Consider the following 19,723-nt stretch of genomic DNA (forward strand, 5'->3'; position numbering starts at 1 on the left):
AAGTGCACACAAATGAAAGCCCCAGCATCCTCCTTGGTGGAAAATTGAGTCATGGTCCTTCTGCTCGTGTAAACTGACAGACAAGCCAAGCGAAAAATGGAATCAAAATGTCCTTATTCTGGGGAGTGTGTGGGCATGAGCAGCGGCACTGTGTGATTCTATAACAAGCACATGCAAATCAAGTCAAAGCATCCCCAGGCTCATTAAATAAAACATGGGAGTAAGGACAAAAGCTTGCTTCTGTTGTAACCGTGCATATTCATAATGAGCACTCTTTCCTAATGCTGAGTGGAAGGATGTTATGCAGGGTGACAATATGTGGCTGGCTGTGTCTTGGATGTGTGCTGTTCCCCAGACTTGGTAGCAGAGTGTACTATGGAAGACTTTTGTCAGATCCAAACTACTTTTGACTCCATGTGGCCCTCACTGTTGATGTGTCCCAAATAGTCAGGGCGAGCGTGATGATGTGGCATCCTTTTGGCAACTTCTTCAGCAGTTCAGCGCTGAGGCACAAAATCTGGTTGCAGAGGAAACTGTGCTGTGTTTATGTACAGTAGCTATCAAACATTTTCCTCTTCTTCAACAGCAGAAAGAAATTTACATTATCTATTACAGTCAAAACAAAAGGGCAGTGAAAAATTTCATTTGACATTTTTAAAGGTCCTTGAAGTAGAGGTTATTGTATATTAGGACATAAAACACACAAGGTTACATTTAATGTTTTGGTGTAATTCAGATATATTTTATGTACCATAGTGAAGCACTGATCCAATTTTTTTCTTTCACAAAACTGACTATCATTCTCGTCTGTCGTATAGGGATAGAAAAAGGCACCATTAGGTCTAAAGGACTGCTGTAGCACTAAACATCAAGTTAGTTGCCTCCCGTTACTGAATGGAACACTGAATTTTATACATGCTTTGGTGGAGAAACTATTTAATGTGGCTCTGCCTTGTAGGGTCAGTATTGTGGATATTTTTGTAACCTGCTTCAGTGAGAACAAAGTAAGCTTGTTGGAGTTTTTCTGAATTTATTAGAACACACAGTTAAGTTATAAACAGAGTCAGAGCAAGCAGAGCACTAACATGAAATACACACATAAGTAATAGTAAACAATATTGATCGGATGCACTTCTAATATAGTATTTAATATTTTTTCATTGATTTACATAACAGTAGAATAACTTTATCTCCAAGTGTGTCACTCATCTGCTTTGGTCCTGATTTTGGCATGAACACCACTTGGTAAGTTCTAACAAAGACCTCAGGGACGTGGGCAGAAAGGCCAGGAAGAGGCCAAGATCAGATGCCACCACTGATCTCAATGATCCCCAGCCAGCAGAGAGGGCGCAGGGAAGGAAACGTAAGAGAGAGCCCTTTTAGATCAGGCCGTGCTGATCCATTGCCCAGAGTGATGGGTGAGAGATCTGCACAGGGGACTGGTGCTGTGACAGGCAATGTTCATTAATGCCCCAGCTTCTGCTGTAGTGTTCAATCAAAGGTCTCCACACACAAGCACCCTCAGACACTAAAGCTCTCTTACTCACACACACAAACACACATATGCAGCAATCCAAGCAATGAGACAGGCGGGCTAAGCGTGGGCACTGATGGCTTCACTGCCTCAATTGATGGGTGGTTAGAGTGGAGTGAAAACGGAGAGCTGGAGATACAGGGCCAGCCAGACTGAGCATGAGAGACACGGAGCAGCAGGCCTGTTCTGTCGATGACTCTTTGATAGCCTGAGCTTAACGCCACTTCTGCTCGACATGCAAAGCCATTACCTTAACCCACATGCTGCCCAGCTGTTTCCATTAAACGCTTCAGTCCTGAAAATGTTTTTAGCTGTTGCCAGATACACTACAACCCTATTAGGGCTTCTTCACTTCCAGGGGCAGAATCATACTAGTGAAAAGCTGTTATATTTTACAGATATTAGGTGTTTAGCTAGTGCTTCTATACAGAGTGAGTAACGTGGGGGGTGGCCCACAATAGAATTAGTGTACAGTCCTAAATTGTCAACATTAGGGGGAACCAATATTGCATAAATATAATTCTCTACAAGGAACTGGCACAGATATGTTGAAACTACAGTTGCTGCTATGTGACGGACTTGGCAAGGCAGAGAGCAGTGTCTGTCACAGTACTGTCTGTTTGTACTGCCGTTCAAATGTTTACCTCCCAAATACCCATCTGAAATGTAATCAGCAATGTGTGCATTGATTGTAAGCCTGTTTGGTGGTGTCACCGACTCAGACCTGTGACAATTTTTCTTAGATAAAGAGGACAAATGACTAAAGGTGTGTTGGTCCTGATCTGTCTTTGATCCAGGTCATAGAGAAGATGGCGAGAAAATGAGATTGTGCAAAGCAAAGACTTGAGTACATGAAGTGCACTTTGTGCATTTTGCTGGTTACAGGTAATAAAATTTGGGATAAAACTTTATGTGACAGTTTATGGATTACAGTTGTTATCTGCATCCATCTGCAGTTTTATATCATGTAAGTCTTTTACTTGTATTTTATATCATTTCATATGTTAATGGGTGTCACCAAAAAAATTGCAATAAGATGCAATAAACAGTACATAGGCCTGTTCACGCTTGGTTTTGTTTGAAAGAAAGACACTTATTCATGTCTAATTTTTGCTGTTTGCATATTTTTTTCACATTTTGAAAAATGTGCATGTTTTTGGTCTGATGCAATTTTGCATAACGGATTACTGAATTTCAGACTCTGCTGTTTTCTTTGACATTTTGAATGAAATAGCCATGAGAGAATTTGTTGAATAGATTTGAAAATATGAAAAAGGTTTTTAGTCTTTACCAGACACCCATGGGACACTATCCTTTAATTTGTGCACAAAAACGACTGGTGTCTGTTTTAAGAGTTTCATTGACATATTAAATATGAGCAGGCCCTCAAAGCAGTCTAAAATTGTCCTTTTAAGGAAAAGTAATATGCCCTTGGGAAGCACTTAACTGTCTCACCAATAGTTACCACACCAGGTAAACAGTTTAGTAAAAAAAAATTCTTAGTTGTCTAATTATTGATGTTGATACTAATATCCTTCATCAAATCCTGTTTTCTGGTTTGAAACTGCCATGCGTTCACATTTTTGAAAGGGCAAAGTGACTTGTACCAATTAAAACTTGCTCCACTTTTGTGTGATTTCAAAACATGCTCTTCCTTGTGTTTCATTGTCATTGTGTTTTATCACATGAAGCAGTAGGCATTTGGACAATGAGACAAAGACAAATTGACCTCATTATATGAACTAATGCTTGTGCATGTCTACCATATGTGTATCTGTAAGTAGTTTTGAGTGGCTGCTGGACATATGACAGCTGACAGGATTGCTTGATTCAGCTCTCCTCACACTGTGTCCCTTTGAGTATTTGGGAATGAAAATGGATCAGGAATGTGGCGTCGAGTGGAGTAATGAATTCCGGGAGGCTGAGCATGCTAACGAGTTCATTATTCCAACTTGGTTTACGAGTAATTACCATTTTGCATCCAAAGCCATTCAAGATGGGGTTGCTCTTGTCAAAGTAAGCCAAGTGTGAATTCAGATAAATATTTGCATAAACATGAATGCATAAGGTGGGCCCCTGTGACAGCCAGAGATTGGTGTGACCCTGTAGAATTTTTTTTTTCACACCATTGTTGCTGGTGGTTTGTTGATATCCACGTATGTCCAGGAGCTGAAGAACAGAGGGGATGTCTTTGATGGTGGTCTCCAGGTCCAGCATTTAGGAGATCCCCTCTGAAAGGCCTGATGTGAACAGCCCTGTGACAGTCTTCCTTCATGCCAGTCTGCTTTCTATCTCCAAACCCGCTCTCATCTGCATTTTTCACTATTTTCATATTTTTGCATAAGATTGAAAATGACATGATCATAATAGGAAACCATGCATAGAGACTACATCAGATAAGCAGACTCATTTAGGTTTCAGAAGAGCATCATTAATTATAAAAAAGAACAAGCCCCTCTAGTTGTCTGCATTGGTGCACTTATTCCCTGGCTTCCTAGAGTGCGTAGTTACAATGGTGAATGTGAAAAAGTAGCCACTGCAACTCTGAATTGTTACAACGCATAGAAGATGCACTGTGGTCAGTGACAGAAAGTTTTACTGCAAAGGTGAGTTCAAGTCCATCCCAATTGGCCTGTCTATGATATGAATGATTTATCATCATTCTTGATTCAAATTTGTAGGACTGAGTAAGTTAATAGCTAAAACCGATGCTCTCTGGTCGTGCCAATATCTGGACCTTCAAACACTTGCAAATTTCAGTGCTTAGTGTCAGCTTTCAAATGGTGCATAGCTTGTTCCATTAGCATGACATTTTAATTATTAATATATATATTATATATTGGTACAAACGTCTTCGTAAAAACAAAGATGCTGGGTCAACTGAGTAAATTGGCCCAGTCTGTACAACTGTACAAATTCAGACTGGAAATGATGCATTACCACAATCTTGACTTTTATATATTTGAATCCCCACCCAGTGGTATTTATCACAGAGGGCCTTTGTTGTCTTGAATACATAGACCTATTACTGGGTATCCAGAGTTCAGCCAACAATACTGGCTAGCCACAGACACACGCTCAGTCATGGAGAGAGAAATACATTCACTGCTTGGGCATTTGGAACATTTAAAATATGACTTTTTGAATTATTAAAAAGGATGGTTATGGAAGGATTCTGAGAAAAAAACAGAAATAGAATATGAGAAATAGAAATAAGAAATTTCCTGATAACTGATATTTGATATTTAAAAAAAAAAACTGCTTTAACAAAATAATAAAATGTTAAATGAAGTGAATGTACTTAACTAGTCAACACATTTCGAATGTATTTAGAAACCTAAGCAGTGATTGAAAATCATGCCTGGATGCATTTGGGCTTGTGCATCTTACAGGTCAATAAAAACATCCCTGCAAGCCTTAAAGCTCTGTGTAATTTGTGTTGTGCTAACTTAATCACATACACAGCATATCATTTGTAATGTGGTGTTTACAACCAATACATTTGGTTGGTTTCCGTGAATATTCACACTTCTAATTCATACATCTGCCCTTTGGTGTCTCTGCAGCTGTTTCCCTCTGTTGATATGATGGAGTGTTGTGCATTTTATCCGAAGCGCATACCATTGCTTGTGCACCACTGGGATTTGTAAACTTGAAATTACAAAGATATTCTTTTTTCCTCGTAGAAATGTGAAACTTGGAAAGAAATAATCATTACCAGATTTCTGCAGGGTGAATATTTAGTTGCTAGGCAACAGTTGTAGGCATTCGACAGGAACCCTCAAGTAAAAGAGATGGTGAAAGAGGCAGGTGGTTTGGGGTGCGTTTGTGGCAAAACGGAAACATGAGTGGATCGAAATAGGTTGTATGGACAAATGGCAATTTCCCCAGGCCTGAAGTGGCTGTGTTGTTTTGACAAATTGGCCCACATACAGGACAGTTGTTTATCAAACCAAGGCCATTTGAACACTGTAGCAGACCATTATTGCAGCCATTTTAGAGAGCACTTATGCCACGCTCTAAATTTTCATATGTTTTTCTTAGATTTCTCACAGTGAGTTATTTAAAGTGATGTAGAGCTGCTGGTCATTAAACAGTTTTGACAGCTAAAATGTAGTGGGTCTTTGCTAAATATGAAGCTTTCACTTTTTTTATTGTCTTCTTGCTATGTGACTTCACATCTTCCTCACAAAACTCCACCAGCAGCAACTGTAGATGTCCACGCTCACCCCCTCTCAACCATCGCTGTTTTTCTTTGTTTCTTCATCTTCTTTGGCTTGTCATAGTCATTACCCGCTACTTTCTGCCCGCTGGCAACCAGTGAAGATGTCCATGACATTGATACAGGATTTTCTTAACACGGTTCCCCATCCAAGCCCATTTTCTTCGTCAGATTGGGAGTTTGGATATTTATAATCTTGGGGCACTAGCTAATGGTATTTGCAGAGTGAAATCAGTTTAGTGCATGTTTTCCATAATGGCTTTGACTGCATGGCATTGCCAGCGGCTCTGTCTTGAATGGTGGAAGGATGGGTCTAATTTGGGCTAATGGGTGACTCAGCCGTCATCATCATGTGTCCCTCAGCGGGCTGCAGATGGCTGGTGAGCCATGGCTGCAGCCGAGCCACGGTCACACACATACACACACTCACACACACCATAACACAATGCATCAAGTCAGTGACATGTGTGGCCATTTGTAGACCCAAATGTCAGGATGAAATGAGACTTGCTCAGCTATAGTTGCACAAAACTCAGGAAGAGGTTAATCAGTGGCCAAGCTAATCGTATCATTTGTCAGGAGATTAGATTAAAGCATTGAACTTTCCCTTGGGAAATCATGTAGGGAGATGGCTGCAACTGTGTGAAGTACAGATATCAAATAATGGTGAAATGATAATGCATAATGCAAGTTACTGAACGCTTTTCTTATGCTGTACTTCTCTGCACATGTTGAAAATACTGTTGCACCTGGAACACAAGGTGGAGGCTCGGCAGACACTACCTGGAGTCTCACTTCAACCATGTAGACATAATACAACATACCCAACCCCCATCTCCTTCTATACCTAAATAATAGTCGAGCAGATTTTTGCTAAGTAACCTTGGCAACAGTTCAATTTGCTTCTTTGTGGTGCCCAGTGGGTAATGGGAAGGTGAGGGGAGGATTCAGCCAGGAGGACGCAGATATCCTCCTACCCCAACACCCCCTGAGAGACCTATTACCAGGGGTCAGAGCTGTGGTCTCAGGGCAGATGCACCGCACAGGCCTCTGTGTGTAACCTGTCAAAGATCAGCTGTGTGTCTTGCATACATACGGGGGTCAATAGGAGAAGCTAACTGGTGTCTATGGTGAATCATCTCTGTCTGAGATACTGAAGGAAAGAGGAGAGTAACAATAGCTGTTTGTGGATTCTGAACACATACTGATTTCAAGTGGACAGCTGGTCTGGGTAAGTGAATGGCCCCTCAAGTAAATTTTGTTTTTTCATAAATTTAGGTAGACTGGTGCAGGTAACTGGTGTTGATGCCTGGTATTTTGCAAACAAATATCTCCAGCTTTACTTTGTAGGGTGATAAAGCTCAGTTCAGTCATTACTTGTGAATCATACTGTTTCTTAAAAGACTTGTAAATTGCTACTTTGTGGTAGTGAGTTTTGTATGCTTGCCATAATCACCTGTTCAGCACCAATATCCAAATTCCAACAGACAAAGCCTAATGCATCTCAAGTAGAGAGCACTGGATCTGGATTTTCATGAACAGTAGTTTTTGTGATTTTGGGCAGTAAGTGCTGTATCATCCAAGATGCAGGGGTATCCACATTTCTATTAACACTTGTAAATTATAATGTCATTCAGTGCAGTATATTATGCAGTGCAGTAACTACAACTCTACTTTTGTAAAGTTTGCAGGGCTCTTGCTCTGGCTTACATTAGAAGTTGCAGCTCTTAATGCATAGTATTTTGTCTCTAACTGTATAGTATTTTGTCTCTTACTGTATAGTATTTTGTCTCTTACTGTGTAGTATTTTGTCTCTTACTGTGTAGTATTTTGTCTCTTACTGTGTAGTATTTTGTCTCTTACTGTGTAGTATTTTGTCTCTTACTGTGTAGTATTTTGTCTCTAACTGTATAGTATTTTGTCTCTTACTGTGTAGTATTTTGTCTCTTACTTTATAGTATTTTGTCTCTTACTGTATAGTATTTTGTCTCTTACTGTATAGTATTTTGTCCACCTCCTTTATGGAGAAGGCTGACACTTAGACCATTTAATACAGTGATGATTTTGGAACTGTAGAATTTACAACATGGTGTGTAGATTAACTGACTATACCAAATGTTTGTTTGACAAAGCTCTTCATGATCAGTTGTGTGTAAATTTGCCTGACTCAGTTAGGTAATGCTAGCTCATTGGCTCATAATAGAGTGAGAGGCTTTTGTACTTGAGAAAAGATGAGATATTGAGCTGACTAAATGAAATGTCAACAAAAATGCTGCCAAAATAGAGCCCACTTTAATATGGACACACAACTGAAAACTGACAAAAACAATTGTCAAGCAGGTGGGGGGGGGGGGTTCAAGTGCTTTGCAAATCATTAATAATAATTTCCCACACCTCCATCCCCCATTACTGAAATAGACTGCCAAATATTGGGATTCACTGCATGTACCAAAATCTTGTGCAATATATTTATTTGTGAGCATGTGAGCCATGTACGCTTGAATACATGGGCACCGTGAGTCCTGCCTTCCTCCATGTGTCGCCCCGGGTCTGATGGAGCGTCTGGAATCAAATCAAATCAAGTCAAACTCATTTTAAGTCAAACCCCCAGCCCACTCCTAGGACGTTCTCTGGCACCTACTAAAATATAAGATGACATGACGGAAATGTGTAAACATCTTGCTGAGCACATGTGAGGACAACACTGCACACATAGACTATACACACATACACAAGCATCAATATGTGATGATAACTGAAAGCAGAGGCATGTGACAAGTTGTGTACATAATGCTCCTTCATTTTTATCCCTGTAGTCTCACAATGCCTAGTTGAAAGCACCTGTAGCCCATCGTGTACATCTTTTTTCCCCCCAGGAGACAGCATATAATGAGAAAGCACCATTATGGGTCCAGCAGGAGCTCGAGCCTCTTTGCAGCTGCTGTTACCACAGTTACCCGTGAGGTTTTTCTCTTTGTTAGTTAAGGGGAAGAGCAGCCACAGACGTCCCTAGCTCTGTGCTTGTTAGCCAGCAGTAATGACTAGGCTGTGGGGAGCCAGGCAACCAGGCCAAGGCGCTGGCAGCCTGTTCCCCTCTGCTGGCCCTCAGCTCACCGACAGGAGGGGGAACAGAAGCAGACAACACAGTGGACACACTGGGAGGATCAGATCCGACAGACTGACGAGGCAAGAAGGGAGCGAAGAGGGGAGGAGGTTCCTACCTTCGGACAGACCAAGACCAAACTAGATCATTACAGACACACGCATATAAGCGCATGGGATCAAGCTAGCACTCAGCCTGTTCACCGAGCTGGCATTAGATCAATGCTAGCTGAGCAACACTAAGATCAATGTGTACTTTGCACAAAACGTACCTCAAAGGTTTATGTGGTTCTCCGGGATCATGTATTCCCAGGAATGTGATTAGAATTTCTAAGCCATACAGCTGTTTGAATTTCTCAAATTTGTAATAGGCAATATGTTAGCTGAAGATCTTTGAACACAATCCAGTAAGACTCACTTTTATCTCAAGATACAAAATAAAAAAAACAAGCCCTGCCTTTAGTGTTTTAGTACATGAAAGAAATGTGCGAATGCATTTTACACTAGAGTTGTTTCTAGCGTCACATGTTGCAGCTTCCAGATGGTCTGTGTTTATCTATCATAAATGATCTATACACTCATACCCTGTGTTAACGTTACACATGAGCAGATCAATAATTCAGAGACAGACACATGAGCCATCTGGATTACAAGTCAATATAGCACCAATAACATGGAATTGTCTGTTTGTCATCAGCCCCATTGCATGGTCACTAGGAATAGCAATGGGAACAACTCTTGTGTGTGTCATGTGGTAATACATATGTGGATGCAGATGTTGTATGGATAGCAATATACATTTGAATGTACTCCATGGCTCCATAAACAATTATTAGTATGAGTGACTGAATCTGTAGGACATAATGTGCAGTTCACTGCATTTTTACCAGCTGGTGCTTTGGTTTGCAGAGTTGAAGATGAAACTGTCCATGCTGCCTGAGGGCTGCTCCAGCCATCGAGGAAACATTTTGTTGCTCAGGTTGGCTAATATCGATATGTTGCAGTGGTGAAGAGCCAAGAGAGCCAGAGCAAGAGAACTAAGAAAAAACTGCAAGGATGGGCACAGGCAAAGATTATTTTCCTCCTTTACATCAAATTAAATGCATAGAATGAGCTATTTATGGCAGACTAAATGTACTAGAGCTGATGTTTTTATCCGTACTATTATCATTATTATTTTACCATCCATGGCAGCTCACGGCCATAGTCTCCATCCCTTTTGGTGGATTGTAGATTGAGCGCAGTGTTGTGTGAAGACTCATAAACAACATCTGCAGTAGTGGCAACCAGGCACTCCCTCTGTGCCTCGTTCTCCTGCCAAGTCCGCCTGTGTTCCCTCTCATCTGCTCAGACCATCATTCCTTCTTCCCCTTCCTAAGTGTTTCTTCTGTCGTTGCCTTCAAAAAGGCCCATCTTTTATCTGGCCTGTTGACTTAGCGCAGGTCTGCCTGCCTGGCACTGTGGATTCACTTAAAAGGAACTGAGCTGAGCTTAGTGCAGTGCAAAACACAATAGGCTTTGCATTATGAATTGTTTGTGATCTCACCTTGGTGCTGAGGCGTACACTCCCTCTTCCTCCACTCGTTCCTGTACCCATTTCTTGCAATGAAAAAGTGAATTTTTTCACCCCTTAATGGAAAGTTGGGTGAAGTCTAAGAGATTTGCAGTAACTCCGGATTCAGCATTCAATTTCAACTCCCTCTGTTTACCCAGTGGTGGATTCTAGTTGTGAGTCTGTCAAAGGTCAACATAGCAGACTGAAAGAAAGTCTGTAGAAGAGTGAAAAAAGAGAGCTCTATTATAAATAGATGTCATCAATCAGGGGAATGTCCTTCATTTGGCATGCCTCTGTCCTGGAGGGAGAAATGCATATTCAGTCTTGAACAATGAGTGTCAGTCACACTGCTTTCACCAGACACATGACAGCTGTGCACAGTGGCTGGTTACACATTCGGAGAATAGGAGCTGCATGCAAGTGGGTGAAAGCCCAATCATGGTACAAGGGAACTGAATAAGCAGCAAGCTGGTGTCCTCCCCAGAGGAATATTGATGGACTTCCCTGTGCTGTCTAGACTAGCATCAGCACTGCTGTTTAAGACAACAGTAAAGACGCATCTGTGTGTATGTGTGTATATATATCATTGCTACCACGTGCAACATGGCTGACGCATACCATCCTACAGCACACCGAAGGAGGGCGTCAGTCTCTTTGCCCATAGGCTCTCTCTCTCCTGATTCCCACAACTGGAAGGGCCAGAGTGTTGTTGGTGTGTCACTGATGCAGCTGCTCCCATTTGGATCACAATGTTCCACCAGTGAACAGTGAAGTGTTTAGTCTCCTCCTTCACTTTAAGCCTTTACAAAGTCATGTTGTATAAACACCTGCTCTGACTTTACTAAGTACTAATAAGGACTCAGTGACGCCTGCACTGAATGAAAGGAAGGACTAGAAAAAAATACTCCCGCTAGTGGCAACACAAGATTTTTATTTCTGGATTTTCTTCTGTAAGATATGGAGCAGTAAAAGGTGGGATTGTGTTTATAGGTGTGATTGTATCAGCTCAGTGTTAGCACTGCCTGGATTGCTCTGTATTGAGTTTTTTCATTTGCTGTTCGTTAATGTGATTTGACCAACAGGTCCTGCTTAGTGGCAGGGTGTGTGGAGAGGAGAGATGTGGTGGCTGTTTTTGCTGGCTCCGTTAATAAGGGTTGGGGAAGACAGTGTGTCAGTATTTCTTTTTAATCGTGTTTGAAAAGTCCATCCCCTAGAGGTAAGGCAGGTTTTGTTTTCCCAATGACTCTTGTCTTTTTTACTGTCCTCCAGAAGAATGCAGAGTTGAAGCACTTAGGGCCAAACCCGAGTGCCTGTACTAAAAAAGCTTCTGGTTATGAAAAACCACAAAGGGAATGTTTGCACCATAGTCTGTAATTGTCAGTTTCATTACACTAACAACCAATGGTATATCCAAGTCGGTCATGACAAGACGAAATGAAGAGAATGTGGACAAACCCTTTAGTCTAATGATAGTCTAAACACCAAAATAAATGTTCAACTGGTTAAACAAAATAAGACCAACCATTGTTGAAATGCCAAATCTCAAACAAAATAAAAACCCTTTCAGGTCTACACAAGGAACAGCTATACGACCTATACAATAACTACTTACATTTGACTTACAAATAGGTCACATTGAATGGAATTAGCATCCATCTGGAAGCTTATGGGCTGAGCAGACACACAGTGCTAGATGTAGAGCTGGAGTGGAGGAGATGGAGAAGTCAGGCGAACAAACATGCATGGACCTGAAGCAGAAAACACAACCTGACGGGCACAAGATGCTCTGTCAATATGTGTTGTGACATGCAGGCTGTTGTGGAGGGACAGGAAAAAGGCAGGAATCTTTAAAGTATGGGATGGTGAGGAAAGGTGTAAAAATTGAGTCTGACCTTTGAAATTGTGCTCAAGTGCTCCCAAACTCCATTCATTTCTCTCATCTGCAGCCAAACTTGGTTAAATCTAAGCCCAACATTGCAAAGTAATTTTTCACCATTAAGTGAGGGTAAGAGTATTTTAACATTTTCAAACAATCCTGACCTAAAGCAGTGCAATTAAATGGAAAATTCAGTGCATGCGTACCTAACTATGTTTTAGGCAGGTCCCAGTGGGTTTTGGGTTTAAATGTCAAGCTCTAACAAAAATCTGTAAAGATGAAGAAGAGGAAATGGAGTTAAGAGGAAGCCAGTGAACAGAATAAAGCAATACGTAGTGGAGCAGGGAGCTGAGACCAGGATAGCAGCACACCCACAAAGATGCACTCAAGCAGGAGCACTGCACAAAAACACCCATCTCAACTTGTCAATTATTAATTTCATAGTCTGCTTTAACATTTATTCATGCCAGTCGTTGGTCCGTCACAGGGCCAATACACACAGACCGAAGCACACGGCTGTGGGCAATTCTGAGTTTTCATTTCATCTCACATGCACATCTTTTGGGGTGTTGAGGGGTGTTGCAAATGGAAGAGGGTGAAGTAGCTGCAGAAAGGAGTCTGCATCTGCAACATTGTCTTAAAATGCATTAATGAAAGGACATGGTTGTTTCAGACATCTTTGGTATGCTTTATGTGAGATTTTCTTTAAAATAAGTGACATTTAAAAATCTATGGGATGGTGCTTTATTTCAAAAGGAAGACTTTTTCTGGAACAAATGTCTTGGAAATTATCTCACAATCAACTGTCGCTTGCAGTTGCCAGACATTTTTTTTCTCTCAACTTGGAAAAAATGTAATTTTAAGGCTGAGCAGAGGATAAATAAATATATCACTTGTTACTGCTGACGTGTTCTCAGTGTGGAGATTTAAGGTCACAGAGCAAAGGAGCTAAGGGTTGAAGACAAGAGAAAAGAGGTAATGTAGCAGAGAGCAATGAATCGGTGGGAGCTGTGTGTTACTGCTGTTTATAGAACTCCTTCTCTGTATTAGTCAGGACTCGAGCCCCTCGGGGAACACTCTTCATCTCCCCCTTTGTCTTTGTGTCTGCAGCTGCCATTTTTCTTCCGATTACCACCTCCCTGGTTTCCACTTTTCCTACCACACTGCTTTTTTATTTTTCCTCCATCTTTCTTTATGATTTTTATGCTGTTCTTTCTGTCTGGGCGCTACTGTTTACTCTTCCCTCTTCCTCTTCCTCTCTGCTGCCTAGATCTCTTCTGCCACTGCTCTCCGCGCCATATTTTCTCCTCCCCGATCATTGCTTTATCATACAAGCCTTGGCCTCAGAGAGGGCACTTTGACTTGTCATGCAGGGATGAGGCTATGTATGCCCTGAGCCAGGGTATAATGGGAGTTAACTGCTGACCGTAAATTCTGCCACAGAAGAAGAGTGAGGTAGGGAGTGTTCAGGGGAGGGGTGCACTGCATATTGTATTGGAAACATAACTTATTGCACAAGAGGCCTCTGATGCCCCTGTTCTCATCAATCTTGACTTTTACTGGGAGATTGCTGTAGGAGATCAGGACAGTTTTTCTCTTCTTTCCTCTATGGCTGGTGTCCCCTAACAACTGGCTTCTACCTCAGACACATTTCATTTTAGTCTGCACTCACTGTGGCGTCACTCCTGATTTTTTTTTTTTTTTTTTTTTTTCCCCCCCATTTATTTTCCCGACAGACCTGTCACCTGTGTTCATACTTTGAGCTATTTTAGTGTGATTTTGTTTCTGTGGTTCACACAGCTATGCATCCACATTTACCCTTGAATTGTCTATGGGTGTATTAAATGGAATGTTTAGAAGATCTTTTTTCCTTTTTTATGTCGCTGTCGTTGTGGACTGCAGCCAAATTACATAGAATTGTAATCACAGTGTGAGTCTGACCACTTCCAAGTCTTGTTTCAAAGGTCTGATTGTAATCTGTGCTAAATCCATATTCAGTGGATTCTGGCGTACCAAGTTATGTGTCATCGCATATTGAGATGATAAAAATCAAACAGTTTGGCATAAAGTAACAGTAGCTGCTCTCTTCATGTCCCCTTTATTCCCCCTCCTCTCTCTCCCTCTCTGGCCAATGATTTTCCTCTATAATCCCCCACTTTTGCTCCTCTTTTTTCTCTTGTGCGTTCAGTCACTCATTAGGCCACTTTAGTGACTGAATGAAGGTTGGCACTCTCTGTATGGGGTCACTGCAGGCCCCTCCACCCTCCCTCATCCCCACCTCCTCTCTAGCTTGTCCCTGGCACCTCATGTCGTGAAAGGTCGGCCATCATTGGGACTCATTATGAGGATCAGAAAGTGGAACAGACAGGCAGTGTGTGTTTGTGTGTGTGTGGGTCCATGCAGCAATATAATTCAAGGCTGATGGATAATACAGTCCTTGAGCTTCCCCTTTTCAGTTTCTCACAAATAATGACAGTCACGGCCTTTTGCAAAGGATTGTACTTCTCGACACTGATGTGCATAAAGTATATGATCAATTTGTAATGATGGTTAGCTGCACTATTTTTCTACAACCCTCTCATCCCAAACTAAATGTTCACACATTGCTTGAGGCATGATGCATCCAGCTGCTTGAGTTGCATTGACTCTTGCGCTTTTCCCTTCTATCTGAAACACACACACAGTCATACTGTTGCAGAGCCAGTTCATCACCCTCACTGACACATGAATTTACAATGCTGTCCTTGACCACTTCTGAGCCCTGAGATCCACCTTCACTAGTCAGGAGACAGATTGGTTTGGCAGAGGGGGGGAGGGGCTCCCACCCAGGCCCACATTTTTATTTGGACATAAAAAGTTAGAAAAAAGGAATGATTGGTGTGTTTTTACTGCTAATCACATGCCCATTCATCCAAATTAAGCTTGTTTCCATAAACCACCAGCACAAGCAAGCACCCCCACATCACCGGGCCAGTGAGGTGTAAATTTGCCGTTGTGTGTCTGTGTCACTGTAGGAGTGTGAATGCGTGTGCATGCGTATCCTGCTGTCAGCGAATTCACCACAGAGATAACCTTGAAGGAGAAGCTGTGTGCTTAGCTCTGATACTGAATGCCAAGCTGCAGTGGGCTCAGCAGCTGTGTGGCTACAACTTCTGTGAGACCTTTAGCCATTTCTGCAAGACTTAATCCCAAAGTTGCGATGAGGTGGGCTGCCTTCAGTGCTCAAGTGGAAGCACCTCAGAGTTGGTGCTCTGATGAAAGTGTGCTGCTCAGTGAATACACAACCTTTTTGAAAAGTGCTGACAAATATTTGATTTTTTTCTACTCTGTGGTAATCCTCTTCAAATGACATCATGTCTCCACTAGAATTACACTGGCAGGCTGATTTTGATTTCTTATCTGCGTGACAAATTAACATGTTAAGTGGCTCCAGGGCAAAAAATTGTTGTGCTCCTACTGAGCCCCAATTGACAGTTTTTTATGCCGTGTGTGTTGCCTGTTGTTTCTAAGGACCCATTAAGTTAACTGGTACACCTTTACTGGGATAACATTTAATTTGTATCAATTGTGATCATTTGATTAAACACAATTTAGGAATATGCATCGTGTGAAAAATATATGAAGTGAAATAATAATGCTCCTAAAACTAGATTTCAAAGCTGGGTCTTCTAGAAATCATTTAACAAAACCTAATTTGGAATTCCTGTATCAGCTTGGCTCTTATTTCCGTATGTCAAACATACCGGTTAAAGATGGACATGGGCCATACAGATTTCCCTGAAATCAAAGCTGTAACCCACACCACCAAGTTCTGCAGTAGACTGAATAAGATATATTCCTTTCTTTCCACTTTATATACTATCTATATATTCATTGTGCCAGACATGTAATTCTATAATTCACTTCATTTTGTTTCAATTTCTGTTGTTTTTCCTAAAAACATTAACACCGAAGAATATCAGAATCAGGCTGCTATGTCGAATATGTTGTTGTAGATGCTGAGCTTTTCCTGAGGCTGTGAAACACCCCAAAATCTGAGGACACGACCTCTGTATACTCTGTGTTAGCTACAGGCTTTTCTATGTCTGTATTAAAAGTCAGTGCAGTTACTTTGGGCTTCATGGCCTTTACTCCCCCAGTTCGCCATCTATCTGTTATCTTCTTTTTCCCAACGCCTGTCCCTGCTCCAGGCTTTCTCTCTGCCATTTAGCCTAAGTTAATGGACTCCTGCACATTCAGCTTAGAAATGTTGTGAAGTAAACAGCAGCTCATGAAATATTCATCTCTCCTGTATGTATGTATGTGAGTGTGTATGTCTGTGCTGTCAGCCATGCACTATCAAGGCTGGTGACACACCCACTCACAGACACACACATGCATATAAAACACTGGGGCGCCCCAAAAAGCGTGTCTCTGCATCTCGGCTCAGAGCCAAGAAGAGAAAGGGAGCACTGAGAGTGAGAGCACTCTGCTGCTGAGTGAGTCAGATGTTTGCTGATATTCACATTGATGGAAAAAAAAATCATGGACTCATACTCAAATTTTAATCATAATGTTTTTGTTGTAAATAGCAAGAAATAGAGGAGTACACATTCCAGCTGCTGGTACTGTTTTCCTCTCTTCCTGTCCCTTTTTGGAAAAAATACACTACAGTTAGTTTTTATGTGCCATCCCCTGATTCTTTCTTTCTTTTTTTTGTCATTTGCTGGATCTTCCAAATGTTTTCAGTTTTGCTACTTTTATTTTAAATGTGTCAACCTTGTGTTCCCAACGCCAGTGTGATCTTTCCCATGTGAACTACATTAGTGACTGGAAGGTTGCTGGATTGAACGTCCAGACCAGCTGAGATAATAACCAGAAAAGCTGCTCAGTGCCCATTTGTTGGGGACTGTGGCTGCACCAGGCAGCTCTCAGGTGGAAATGAGTGTAGCTTTATGGCTATAAAGATGACAGAGGTTTCACAAGAACAGCTTGCTCAGCAAAACATGCCTAGATATATAATGGTTAAAAATTGCCTGCAGAGTTGGGAGTTGATGTTTCTCTTGCTGCATTTTTCCATAGCAAAGAGTAAAGACACCTGCAAGCTTCCCCCTGCATTGTGCTCCTAAAGCTTTAAATACTGTAGCGATATGCCCACTGATAAAGGACCTCTGCTGGCCTTAGTCACGTTGAAGATGCAGCAGCAGGACTGAAAGCAGGTCATCTCGGCTGACCCCTTGGGCTCCTGCATGCTGCTGCAATACAGGGGCATTTTGTGACAGTGGTGACAGCTCTCCCTGCAGTGCCACATGTACCAGGCCAGCTCTTACCGTCCAAACAGCCCCCTTGGTTGCTGTGACAGCAAGGTGAAGGGCATTGTGGGAGAGTGATGATGGTTTAAAACAGAAGGTTGAGAGGAATATTTTGAGAGCGAGTGTCTGTGTGGTGCAGAGAATAGGTTCCATTTATGAACAGCACAGATCCACTTATTCTTTTTACTTATCAAATAGGACTGCACATTCAAAAGGAAGCACTGACATATTCATTTTGCCTTTAGTAACTGAGACCTTGCAATCATGTTTCCCCTTTGAGGATGAAGGAGGAAGGGGATTGGTGGAATAAAGTGAGGAAAAAATAGGCACTGCATGGGCAACCTCTGAAATCCCACTGTCAGCATATCTGTCATACAGTCCAGCTTTATTTATTTATTTAATTGACACTATCATCATTTTCATTATTTATGTAGCCTCCTCTTTGAGGCAAGTTGAGGGTAGATATGAGAGCCTTGAGAAACTACAAACATTTTCACATTTGACCATATCTCTAGATTGTTACACTTCAAGAACTTCATCAGTAGAATAAATTGTATCATTGCCTTTTAATCAGGCCCCATTTTGCTGAGAAAGGACTCTTAGTTCTATTAGTTATAAAACAGTGATCTGAAACTGTCAAACACGGGACCGCGAGTGTGTTTCTCCTCTCCTTTGCCTCTTCCTTTCAGTCTAGGCTCAGCTGAAAGGCATCTTGGAAGGGAATCATAAAACCTTCACTCATTTCCTGAAGACGTTGTCTGGTTTGATGATTTTCATGATGAGCAGTTAATAAAGATGATTTTAATTAGAAATGGAAATGATCAAGTACTCAGGTACTTCAGGTTTTGTGCCTTTTGAAGTAGAGTATTGTTCTTTATTAATAGCGGTTCAATTGCAAGCAGTTGACCCCTTGCTCAGTTATCTAAATAAAGTAAAGTGACCAGATTAGTTCACATTGTTCTACAACATAGACTCACATGCTAGGGTGAATTTGCATTTGCTGTTGTTGGAGCTAGACTCCACTGCCATTTCCAACAATCAAAGCTCATAGTGAAGACATTCAGATGTTTGTCAATGTGCTTGGTCTTTGATATCAGATTTTCCTTTTTCTTTTGTCTTTGTAATATGATGTTATATTTGTATTCTACATTTTTAAAGGGGCACTCTATTATTTTTGTATTGTGCTTCTATAAAATTGAGGGACTTTAAAAGACATTAAAAAAAGAACAGTCAAAATCAAGGTAGATGTTGAGATATCCTGCCTTTAAGTTCCTTTGTATGAGTAAAACTTGCTAGCTACTACAATTCCCATAATTCAACTCAACATATATATTTTTTTGTTTTAGAACTTGTCTTTTTAAAAGCCCTCGTCTTTTAAATTTCATGTTTCTAGTTTATAGCAGCTTTTCTGTCAGATGTCTTGCCAAACTCAAAATGGCTCTGACAACATCATCAGAAATAATCCTTCAGAACTAGAGGACGCTATGGAAATGCATTCATGGGCTAAGTAATTATCTTCATGAGGAGTAAACAAACCTTTATGTGAAATTGGTGGTGTGCTGTTACTACTAATGCGTTTGCAAATGCATTTACTGCATTTGTTGTAGTTTGGTGCATATCAGCATTTTTAGCTTTTACTTCTGCTATTGTGACCCTATGAGAAGCTATTGACCCAGGTAAGACATTAATTGCAAGGACTCCATAGTAATTTCCATTGTTTTTATATTATTATATATATTATATATATTCCTAGCTTATTTGACTTTTAGTTATGAGCAAAACAAGTAGTCAGAAGTGCTATCTTAAAACTTTCACATCTTTTCCAGCAGCAGTTGCTTGCCTCATCCAGCAGTTTTATATTTATCAGTTTTAGCCTACTGAACACAAACCTCATTATGGCTTCTCAAACACAGTGACAAGGGAATTTCGCAGTCTGCCTTTTAGTAAAGTCCCAGTCCTGCATTAGCTGGTGGAGTGCCACCCTCTCACAGCTCTTATTTTCCATAATAAAACACAGCTCAGCACATCCTTGTGCTGCATGCATAAAGAGGAGCCAGCCTTGTGTCAGCCCAGGTTAGTCATAACAGGAGCACCAGAAAGGAAGGAATGTCTTCTCAGATTCCAATAATCCCATATCATCCAT

The 19,723-nt window shown here is 41.2% G+C and overlaps 1 protein-coding gene across 1 annotated transcript in view; it reads left to right on the plus strand.

Annotated features, from left to right (window-relative positions):
* fut8b (fucosyltransferase 8b (alpha (1,6) fucosyltransferase)) overlaps positions 1 to 19,723 on the plus strand; it is a 70,482-nt gene that overhangs the window by 16,096 nt on the left and 34,663 nt on the right. The window lies entirely within an intron of this gene.

This window comes from Mastacembelus armatus, chromosome 24 (genome assembly GCF_900324485.2).
Source record: "Mastacembelus armatus chromosome 24, fMasArm1.2, whole genome shotgun sequence".
NCBI lineage: Eukaryota > Metazoa > Chordata > Actinopteri > Synbranchiformes > Mastacembelidae > Mastacembelus > Mastacembelus armatus.